This window comes from Macaca fascicularis, chromosome 7, assembly GCF_037993035.2.
Source record: "Macaca fascicularis isolate 582-1 chromosome 7, T2T-MFA8v1.1".
Taxonomy (NCBI): domain Eukaryota; kingdom Metazoa; phylum Chordata; class Mammalia; order Primates; family Cercopithecidae; genus Macaca; species Macaca fascicularis.
This window is the reverse complement of record NC_088381.1, coordinates 134,256,589-134,269,058: the sequence shown is the minus strand read 5'-3', so window position 1 is coordinate 134,269,058 and position 12,470 is coordinate 134,256,589. Positions and strand designations below refer to the sequence as shown.

Genomic DNA, 12,470 nt, shown 5'->3' with positions numbered 1-12,470 from the left:
CCTATAGCTTTAGGCAATTTTAATTGATTTGTAACCCCCAAATGTATACTCCTGGCACTCTCACACTCACTTGTGGACATGCACAGAGCAGTGAAAAATTTAAGTCACCTGATGTTCATATTCCCTGCTGATGTTGAACAAGATGATGCTCTGTCTTGTTATTTCATCTCTCATACTATAAACAAGTGCCCTTTTTGTGCTCTATTTAATGCCACTTTTTGCATAATTGTGCTTTTTTGGAGTGGTTTTGCTGGTCAAAATGGCCCCCAATCATATTGCAGAAGTGATGTCTAGTATTCTTAAGTGCAGGAAAGCTGTGATATGCCTTACAAAGAAAATGTGTGTATCAAATAAGCTTTGTTCAGGCATGAGTTACAGTGTTGTTGGCTATGAGTTCAATGTTAATGAGTCAACAATATATAAGAAATAACGTGTCTTTAAGCATAAATATACATAAAACAAGATTATGTACTGAGCTGTTGATAAAAACATTACCAGAGACTTGCAGGAACTTTATCTTTATTCTCCCTAGGAACAATGGTTTAGTTTTGCTAATTCAGTGTTTACGGAGACTTTATAGAACATAACTACTGTGCATAATAATAATTTAGTGTACTTACAGTGAACAATTAGAAATTTCAATGAAATCAATACCATTTGTAATAGAATTGAAAACTGTAATATTTAAGAATACATTTAGTAAAATATGTACTAGTCCTGTATTCTTTTTTTTTTTTTTTTTTTTTTTTTTTTTTTTGTTGGGACGGAGTCTCGCTCTGTCGCCCGGGCTGGAGTGCAGTGGCCGGATCTCAGCTCACTACAAGCTCCGCCTCCCGGGTTTACGCCATTCTCCTGCCTCAGCCTCCCGTGTAGCTGGGACTACAGGCGCCCGCCACGTCGCCCGGCTAATTTTTTGTATTTTTAGTAGAGACGGGGTTTCACCGTGTTAGCCAGGATGGTCTTGATCTCCTGACCTCGTGATCCGCCCGTCTCGGCCTCCCAAAGTGCTAGGATTACAGGCTTGAGCCACCGCGCCCGGCCTAGTCCTGTATTCTTAAAACTACAAAACATTGTTGTGAGAAATTAAAGTCTAAACAAATGGAGACATATACCATGCTCATGAATTAGATGACTCAATACTGTTAAGATGTCAAAATCTTAACAGGCTTTCCTTGGTAGAAATTGAAAAATTCATTCTAAAATTTATAAAGAAACAAAAAAATCTAGTATAGAGAAATTTTGAAAATAAAAAACAAAGTTGGAGGAATTATAGTGTCTTAAAATCAGATACATGGTACTTTGATTTTGGCATAAAGATAGAAATATAGATTAACAATAAGACAGAGGGTCTTTCATGTTCTCATAAGTGGAAGCTAAACAATGGCTACTCATGGACATAAAGATGGCAACAATAGACACTGGAGACTACTAAAGGAGGGAGGGAGGAAGGGGGACAAAAGTTGAAAAACTAACTATTGGTTACTATGCTCAGTACTTGGGTGATGGGATCAATTGCACCCCAAACCTGAGCATCACACAATATACCCAGATAACAAACCTGCATATATGCCCCTGAATCTAAAATGAAAGTTGAAATTATTTTAAAAAAAGAATAGAGGGTCTAAAATTAGACTTCGCTATATATAGTCAGCTGATTCTTGACAAAGGTACCAAGGTGATTCAATTAGAAAATATAATCTTTTCAACAGATGTGCTAGAAAAATTGCATTTCTATTAATATATGCAAAAGAACCTTTTGCAGGTACAATTTGGGAGAGAGTTACTATAGGTATGGATAATTGGAAACAAGATTCAGAGTTTATGGAGCCTTGTAGGATGAAGCCTGGAAGAGGCATCTTCCTGGCATATTTCAACTCTAAAGTGCATTTTTTTGTACCTCAAGTCTGAGATGACTTATATTTCTGAAGACTGGTGTTATTAAGTATACAGGGTATTACTCATTAGTTTCAGCTGAAGAGCTACCTCTCCTCTGGTGCTTAAGCAGCTAATCTCACCCACACATGTCTAAGGTACTTGTAATAGAGAATATATTTGGAAAATGCTTAACCTTTGACTAGAGATCTAAGTATAGAAAAGGGAAATATGTTGAAGGCATAAGAGAGAGATCCACTTCATATTTCACCGGATATAATTCTGAGTTTAGCAAACCCAGCTTTTTAAATGGTTTTAATACTAGATTAGCCGTAAACTTGAATACTTTGCCTACATTTTCCTTGTTGACTTTTTCCATTCCTTAGATGTGATTTTTCTGATGTTTATATTGTAGTAAAATATATATAACATAAAATTTATCATTTTAAAGTGTGCAATTCAGTCACATTAGTCATACGTCAGTAACAGAGATACAGTCTAAGAAATGCATTATTAGGCTATTTTATCATTGTGCAAATGTCATAGGGTGTACTTAAAAAATCTAGACGGTATAGCCTACTACATACCTAGGCTACGTGGTATAGCCTATTGCTTCCAGGCTACAAACTTGTACAGCATGTTACTGTACTGAATAGATACTGTAGGCAATTGTAACACAATGGTATATGCATAGCTAAACCTTTCTAAACATAGAAAAGGTAATGTATTGCACTGCAAAGTTACCACAGCTATGACATCAACGGGTGATAGGAATTTTTCCACTCTATTATCATCTTATGAAAGTACCATTGTATATGTGGTTCCTTATTGACTAAAACATGACTATGTGGCACATGACTGTAATTACATTCACAATGTTGTGTAATCATTACTACTATTTCCAAAACTTCTTCATTACTCCAAACAGAAACTTCATAACCATTAAGCAGTACCTCCTCATTCTCCCTCTCCCTAGCCCCTGGTAAACTCCAGTTTACTTTTTCTATGAATTTGCCTATTCAAGATATTTCATATAAGTGGAATCATACATTCATCCTTTTGCATTTAGCTCATTTAATTTAGCATAATATCGTCAAGGTCCATCCATTTTGTGGCATATGTCAGAATTTCATTCCTTTTTATGACTGAATAATATTTCATTGTATGTATATAACAAGTCTTGCTTATCTATCCATCTGTCGAGGGACATGTGAGTTGTTTCCACTTTTTGACTATTGTGAATAATGCTGCAATGAACATTGGTGTACAAGTATCTGTTTGAGTCCCTATTTTCAGTTACTTTAGGTATATACCTAGGAGTGGAATTGCTGGATCATAAGGTAATAGGGTGATTTTTCAAAAGCATAAATAATGAGTAACAATTAAAGAAGAATTAAACTAGAGATAAACTCAAAGAAAGAAACAAAATCTGCCTGTTAGCAATAAATCATTTTTCCTGTCTTGTTCTGTGCTTCTTACATTGTATAGCATAATGTTTAAATGTAAAGTTGGGCACAAATGGTACCTGAAAGTAGTTTTTGTGATCACCTTCTCTTTATAGTTTATATTGCTAGTGAGTAGAAGGAAATCATAGCTAAGGTAGCTTCAGAATAGGGTGAACGACTTCTCCCAATTTGCCTGGGACTTTCTGGTTTTAGCATTGAAAGTCCAACATTCTAGAAAATCCCTAATTCTCAAGCAAACTGCTGCAGTAAGTGACTGTATTGCAGAGTCTGCCAATAACATATACAGGCATACCTCAGAGATACTACAGGTGTGGTTTTGACCACCACATTAAAAGGAATATCACAATAAAGTGACTCATACAAATTTGTTGGCTTTCTCGTGCGTATAAAAAGTTATGTTCATACTATGCTATAGTATGTTAAATGTGCAATAGCGTTAGGTCTAAAAATAATGTATACATCTTAATTAAAAATACTTTATTGTTAAAAAATGCTAATGATCATCTGAGCGTTCAGCAAGTCATAATCTTTTTGTTGGTGGAATGTCTTGTCTCAGAATTTGATGGTTGCTGATTGATCAAGGTGGTGGTGACTGTGGCAATTAAAGAAAGAAAGACAAAAATGAATTTTGACATATTGATTGACTCTTCCTTTCACAAAAGACTTCTCCATAGCATTTGATGATGTTTGATAGCATTTTACCCACAGTAGAACTTTCAAAATTTTAGCTAATCCTCTCTGACCCCTCTACTGCTTTGTTAACTAAGTTTATGTAATATTCTAAATCTGTTCTTATCATATCAACAATATTCACAGCATCTCCACCAAGAGTAGATTCCACCTCAAGAAATTACTTTCTTTGCTAATCCCTAATAAGCAACTCCTAACTTGTGAAAGTTTTATCAAGAGATTGCAGCAATTCAGTCATGTCTTCAGGCTCTGCCACTTATTCTTTCTTTGCTATGGAGACACATCCTTCACTGAAGTCTTGAACCCCTCAAAGTCAACCATGAGGGGTGGAATCAACTTCTTTCAAAATACTGTTAATGATGACATTTTGATGTCCTCCCATGAATCATGAATGTTATGAATGAATCAAGAATAGTGAATTCTTTCCAGAAGGTTTTCATTTTACTTTGCTCAGATCCATCAGAGGAATCACTATCTATGGCAGCTATAGCCTTAAAGAATGTATTTCTTAAATAATAAGAATGGAAAGTCAAAATTACTTCTTGATCCATAGTCTGCAGAATGGATGTTGTGTTAACAGGCATGAAAACATTATTAATCTACTTAGACATCTCCATCAGTACTCTTAGATAACCAAGTGTGTTGTCAGTGAGCGGTTACATTAGGAAAGGAAGCTTTTTTTTTTTTTCCTGAGCAGTAGGTCTCAACAGTGGGCTTAAAATATGTATTGTATCATGCTGTAAACAGATTGGCTGTCATTCAGGCTTTGTTATTCAATTTATAGAGCACAGGCAGAGTAGATTTACCATGACTCCTTAGGATCCTAATACTTTTGAAATAGGAAATAAGCATTGGCTTCAACTTAAAGTCCCCAGCTGCATTAGCCCCTAAACTTTGAGTCAGCCTACTCTTTTTTTTTTTCAATTTTTTAATTTCAATAGTTCTTGAGGTGCAGGTGTTTTTTGATTACATGGATTAGTGCTTTAGTGGTGATTTCTGAGATTTTAGTGCACCCATCACCTGAGCAGTGTACACTGTACCCAATATGTAGTCTTTTGCCCCTCACCCCTTTCCTAACCTTCGCTGCCAAGCCCGCAAAGTCTATTATATCATTTTCATGCCTTTGCTTCCTCATAGCTTAACTCCCACTTATAACTAAGAACATATGGTATTTGGCTTTCCAGTCCTGAGTTACTTAGAGTAAAGGCCTCCAGCTCCATCCAATTTTCAGCTTGCTCTTTGAAGCCTTGGAGCCAAGCATTGACTTCTCTCCTGCTCCAGAAGTCTTAGATGGCATCAATGATCTTAGCTATATCTTCTGGATAACTTACAGCAGCTTCTACATCAGTGCTTGCTCCTTCACCTTGAACTTTTATGTTATGAAGACAGCTTTTATTAAACCTCATGAAGCAACCTCTGCTAGCTTCCAACTTTTCTTCTGCAGCTTCCTCATCTCACTCACCCTTCATAGTATTGAAGAGAGTTAGGGCCTTTCTCTGGATTAGGCTTTGGGTTAAGGGAATGTTGTAGCTGATTTGTTCTTCTACTCAAACCACTAAAACTTTCTCTCTCCATATCAGCAGTAAGGCTGTTTGACTTTCTTTCTTTTTTTTTTTTCCGAAGTCTTACATTTTATTTAAATAGCCTCCAGTGAGAAGAGAGTGGGCCAACTGCTACCCCTTCCTTGTAAAATGAAGTAACCAACCCAAGGAGAGTAGGTGCACCCAGCAGTCAGCCAGTCATGTGATAGGTGGGGTGCCTCTCAGTGCGGGCGGCCATGACCACGGCCGCAGCCTGCTGCTGGGGGAGCATCCACAGTCGAGCAGGGGTTCTTGATGGTTTCATCTACAGACACGATCAGGCACGCAGCCTCAGAGGCTGCTGTGAGGGCATTGATCCGCACCATAGCTGACTCCCACACGAAGGCCTCAAAGTTGTCAGCAATGTCCTCGTTGTTGATGTCCACCCCATACCATATGCCCCTCTGGGCATGCCGAGCCCGCAGCTTGTTGAGAATGTTTGTGGCATCAAAGCCAGCATTGTCACACAGCTGGTGTGGGATAATCTCCAAGGCCTTGGCATACGCCCCAATCAACAGCTGCTGTTTTCCTGGAACAGTCCTTGAATAATCCTGCAGGTACTTGGAGAGCTCCATCTCAATGGCCCCGCCACCAGCCACCACTGAATCATTCTTGATAGTCCTCCTGACGATCATGATGGCATCATGCAGGGACCCCTCTGTCTCCTCCATAAACTACTGGGCACCACCACGGAGGATGAAGGTGCATGTCTTGGCCTTGGGGCAGCCAGTAAAAAAATTGTACCTCTCGCCTCCAATCTGGGTCTCTTCAAACACCTGGCATCGACCCAGCACATCTGCTGACAGAGTATTCAGACTGGTCTGGATTGAGCCTCCACAGGCCATCATTGTCCTCTTCAGATCCTCCTCAGGTACTCGGCCAGCACAGAACATGTCTCTGTCAGCAAAGTACTGGGTGGCCACATCCCCAGTGGGGAGTTTGGACAAGACAACTTTGGCTCCAGAATGATGGATCTTCTCTAACTTGTCATTAGAGAATGTTCCACTCAGCATCAACAATTGCCTGATAATCCTCAACTGTGTGGACTCTTATCTCGGCATTGTCTTTCTCAGCTTTCAACTTGAGCTCGACATTCAAAAGGGCGATCTTGGGATTGTGGTACTTTTTGGGTTGCATTTCAAACCCAGCGTAAGAGAAAGTCTTCTTGAATGCAACACCAGCTACCAGCTGAGAATCCTCGAGGGCTCCACCCTGTACCTTCTTGATTCCAATCATTTTAAGCTGCAGCAAATCATCGAGCATCATCACTGCATCCACCACCGTCTTAACAAAGAAAGCTTTCTGCTGGGAGATCAGCTTGGAGCTCAGAGCAGTCATGGCACACTTTTCCAGCAGCTTCCTCTGCTCCACTTTATCAGCCTTCTTCACAGTCACAGCAATCTCTTTGATCTTGTTAACTGCCAGCTGGGTGGCTGTGCGGAAAGCTTGAATGATGATTAGGATTTGGCAATGTCTACCAAAGTCTTTGCTGCAGGATGGACAACATCAAGAAGTTTCAGAATTGTGGCCCCATCATTAGAAATTGTTGCTTTGCCTCTGCAATCTACAGTAAGCTTGTCCATGCCACGGGGACCAAGGGTGGTTCTTACAGCTTCAGCAATCACCTGGCAGGCACTGATGTTACTCACAAGCTGGGGGATGCTTTGGAAGCTATCAGTCCCCTCTTTCAATAGGATAACTGGTGTGGGCATCATTTTGGAAGCTTATTCAGCAGCCCGCCACTCTCCCCTCTTCTCCGAGACCCGGCCACCCGGCTGTTTGACTTTCATATTCTTGTGTTCACTGGAGTAGCACTTTTAATTTTATTCAGTAACTTTTCCTCTGCATTTACAAGTTGGCTAATTTCGGCACAGGAGGGTTAGCTTTTGGCTTATGTCAGCTTTTGGCATGCCTTCCTCACAAAGCTTAATCATTTCTAGCTTTTGATTTCATGTGAGAGTTGTGTGACTATTCCTTTCTCTAGGATTATTAATTAACCTGATTTCAATATTGTCGTGTCTCAGGGAATAGGGAGGCCCAAGGAAAGGGACTGAGACCAGGGAATGACCAGTCAGTGGAGCAGTCAGAACACACACAACATTTACTGATTAAGTTTTACATCTTATTTTGGCACAATTTGTGGTGCCTCAAAAACAGTTATAATAGTAACATCAAAGATCAGTGATCACAGATCACCATAACAGATATAATAATAATGACACAGTTTGAAGTATTGCAAGAATTACCAATATGTACGTAGAGACACAAAATGAGCATGTGTTATTGGAAATATGAACTTACTTGACACACGGTTGCCACAAACTTTCAATTTGTGAAAAATACTGTATCTGTGAAGCACAAATAAAGTGCAATAAAATTCAGAAGTGAAAGTAGGGCTTTAATATGGACTTGCTTTTCCTTTATGGTACAGCCTTGAGGTTATGCTTTAAGAAAAGTGTTCTTGTTATTTACATTATAAAATCATACTACTCCGTCGGGCGCGATGGCTCACACCTGTAATCCCAGCACTTTGGGAGGCTGAGGCGGGTGGATCACGAGGTCAGGAGATCGAGACCATCCTGGCAAACATGGTGAAACCCTGTCTCTATTAAAAATACAAGAAATTAGCCAGGCGTGGTGGCAGGTGCCTGTAGTCCCAGCTACTCGGGAGTCTGAGGCAGAAGAATGGCGTGAAACCAGGAGGCGGAGCTTGCAGTGAGCCGAGATCACGCCACTGCACTCTAGCCTGGGCGACAGAGCGAGACTCCATCTCAAAAAAATAAAAAATAAAATAAAATAAAGTAAAATAAAATAAAATAAAATCATACTTACTTTACAAACAAGTTTTCTTAACCGGCAGCATTTCTTTGAATTACAGTGTCCTTGGCACGTTTTGTTTATTGGTCATTAGTCACTCAACGGAGAGTCTGGGGAATAACTGCCAAATGCCAATCAATCAGAAATGAGGATAAAAAATTTATCAAATAATAAATCACTGGGAAAGTGCAACTAAATATATTTTGTTTTCCATAAAAATACATGTATCCTACAAGTGGATTGATTTGGGCTGGAAAGATATTCTTCCTTGGTAGTTAGAAGATGTATTTTAGAAGTTCTGCATTAGAAAGAACCTTGTCGAATGTCATTAAGAGAATCACTGAACTGAACTTAAAACTGGAGATAAGATTGTTATTTTTGAAATGGGGAGACCAGGTAAATAGGTTTTGCTAAATTCTGGGGACAAAGAGATGCTGCTGAAACCCCACTCAAAATGTGGTAACAGTTATTTTTATTCTATCAGGATCTTCACACTTGAAGATGTATTGTACCCTATCTCATTTAATTACTTCTGTTTCAGATATTAGAATACCCGAGTACTACTGAAGGGGCACACTAATTAGAACCATAGAAGGATTTAGCACCATAAAACAATAGTAAGGGATTAGTGAAGATGTGATAGAGTCCATAACAAGCATATTTTGAGTAAACAAAAATTAGTTTTCTTGAAGAGGATTCCACAGAATGAGAAAGTAACATGAAGAGATAAAAATGATGTGAATAGAAATGGAAAAATAAACTTCTGCTTTAATAAGCCTCTATGATTAGATAACAAGATATGTGTGGGATTACCCAGGACCCAACCATTAAGACATTAAGCTGATTCAGGAAAGCAGTTCTTACTAAATACCCCATTTAAAATAATTTTCAGCTTCATCAGTCCCTTATTTTGTATTGTGTCATTGCTTTTCAAATCTAAGCATATGGCTTTTTTCATTATATTTATCTTAAGCACACCTCTTTCCTTTTTTACAGACTTCACATTTTTATTGCTTTACCCCTATAACATACTTGAGTGACTTTCATAATAATAATAACAGCAGTAACAATAACAATAGCATCCGCCATTTGTGTGTTTCATTTTTCCCAGAGGGTTTGCCAAGTGCTCTGTATGATTTATTCTCATTTAATCTCCCAACATCCTAATGAGAAAACTGAGGTTTAGAGACATTATGTGATTTGTTCAAGGTCAAACGGAGCTAAATGGTAGAGCCAGAATTTTAATACCAGGGTCTACTTGACCAGAATCTTTGCTCTTAACCATTGCATAGCACCTGCCACCACCGCAGGTTTTTAAGGCTATAGCATCCTTGGGTATGGGGGAGTCATAGTCCTGAGACCATGAGATCACCCATCTTTGCCAGAGAGGCTGTCCAAGAGACTTCAGGGCTTTTTGTCTGATAACTGGGCAGTAGCTGTTAGGTTCCTTTATCTTCTTATATGTGATTCTTTAATTCCTGATTATTCTCAGAAGATCTTTGGAAGAGTAGTTAGACAGCTGTTATTTTAAATCACAAGGTTAGGTCAAGAAGAACTAGTCAAAGATTAAATGACCTGCCAGGGTACTGAGCAAACTCCTCTGGGCTAGGCTCTGCAGGAGAGAGAAAAGCCAGATGGGGTAATTGCCCTCACCCTGGGGTTTCTGTCTCATGGAGTTCAGAGCTAGAGCCCTTGGTTCTCTCTGTCCTCCTGCAATAGTTTGTTTCTCTACTGCTAATTTTTGCCCCAGCAAAACTGTGCTGTCCAGTTTATCTTAGGGTACTTTGGGAATACCCCAGAAGGCCACCGTATAAACCTACATGTAGTAAATTGAAGCCTATGTTTCTGTAATGGATGGAAAGAAAAGCAACAAAACAAACAGTTCATTATGTTAAATCTGATTTTAATTCTTCTTTTTTAAAAAAGCAAATGGCATGATATTTTGGCAGACTTTTCGACAGCACCCACATTTGATTTGATGAGATGTGTGCTCCTATTTGAGTTATGTCCAAAAGAGGGCAGACAGATGGAAGGGTTTTACAAAAGGAAAAAAATATCCTGGTTAGTGTGAGCCCAGAATTCCTAATTTGCTTTTAATTTTTTCTCTTTAAAAGCAATAAATAGGTCTTAACAGATGGACTAACACTTGAGTTAAAAGCATCCTTTGAGAAACTACAAGCAATGAATGCTTTATACAGATGTAGAGAGTTCAAATGCATGCAAATCATAGCAAACCACACAGAGTGAGGCTAGAGAAGCATAAACTTTCTGAGAAAGGAGGTTTAGGAAAAACGTACACTCAGACCTATAAAACAATCATCTGTGACCTTCCAGCATAGATTTTCTTTTGTTTTTTGAGACAGGGTCTAACTCTGTCACCCAGGCTGGAGTGCAGTGGCGTGATCTCAGCTCACTGAAGCCTCGGCATCCTGGGCTCAAGAGATCCTCCTACCTCAGCTTCTTGAGTGAGCGGGATTACAGGCACATGCCACAACACCTGGCTGATTTTTTGTTTTGTTTTGTTTTGTGGAAACTAGATTTCACCATGTTGCTCAGGCTGATTTCGAACTCCTGGACCCAAGCGATTGTCTCACCTCAGCCTCCCAAATTGTGGGATTACAGACAGAGGCACTGTGTCTGGCCCAGCATAGATTTTCAAACTGTGAGTCATGACCCACTGTTAGGTCATGAAATCAATTTAATCAGTTGTGATCGGAATTTGAAAAAAAAGGTGATAGTGGTAGTGGTGGGGCCAGGAACCGGATCTATTCAGAGTGTACCATGTGTGGTAAAAATCAATGTTCTCTCATGATGGTTTGTTTCTATTACATACTGTATCCTGGGTCATGATGCATTATTTACTATAGGTCATGGTTAAAATATGTGTATTCTAGAAAGTGCTGGTCTAGCAGATGATTAATGCAAATATATTGCAACATGACTCCATTCATGAGCCCCTTTTTTCTGCTTCTCTCCACATCTAGTCCATTAGCTTTCTGCCCAAAATATGGGATATGCTGTATTCGTCCACTTCCATCTACTTCTTTTCATTTCCACTACTTTCACCCTTATCCAACCCACTAGCATACGTCATTTTAGGCTATAGAATAGTCTCCTAACTATTCTCCTGGCTATCATTTGGGCCACCTGCAATCCATTCTGTATGTGGCAGCCACAGGAATCTTTTAAAAACGTAAATCAAATAACTATTGCACCTAAACCACTGCACTGGTTTTCCTTTGAATTTAGAATGAAGTCTAAACCTCTTAACATGCTAAAACCTACATAGACTGGTCCCTGTCTATCTCTCCAGCTTTATATCCTGCTGTTCTTCCGTAGACTCCAACTTGGTCTTGTATCTGCTCTTCTCTTTCCCTGGAAAGTGCTCTGCTCAGATCTTAGCAAAACTCACTTCTTTTCCCACACAAGACTCTCCTGAACCATGTAGATGAAAGTGCATTCTCTGATCCACCCTCCTCGTGACACTGAATAGTCTCTCACATTCCCTGCACCAGTTGCCTCAGATTTACTTTCTTTGTAGAATGTTGTCACTGTCTGAAAGTATCTTCTTTGTTTACTTGCTTATTATCTGTTTTCTTCTGTAAATGCCAAAACATTGGGACCTTGTCTGTGTTGTCCTAGACTGTATCCCCAGCCTTTAGAACAGGGCCAGTGTGGCAGTAGTATGCGCTAAAAAATATTTGTGAATGAATGAATGAATTTGCTTTAGGATATTCCAAAGGCCCACATTATTTTTTTTCAAAGTTTTATTTTTAATTGACAAATAATAATCATATACATTTATGGGGTACAATGTGATATTTCGATACATGTATACATTGTGGAATGATTATATCTAACTAATGAACATATCAATCACCTTACGTTCTTAACACTTTTTGCAATGAGAACATTTAAAATCTACTCTTTTAGCAATTTAAAAATATATGTTATTATTATTACTAACCATGGTCACCATGCTAAGCAATAGATTTTGAAAACCTTCCCCACTGTCTAACTGAAACTTTGTACCCTTTGATCAATA

At 39.0% G+C, this 12,470-nt stretch overlaps 1 pseudogene; it reads right to left on the bottom strand.

Annotated features, from left to right (window-relative positions):
• Positions 1 to 5,625: 5,625 nt before the first annotated feature.
• LOC102132569 (T-complex protein 1 subunit eta pseudogene) lies at positions 5,626 to 7,366 on the bottom strand (annotated as a pseudogene).
• Positions 7,367 to 12,470: the final 5,104 nt, after the last annotated feature.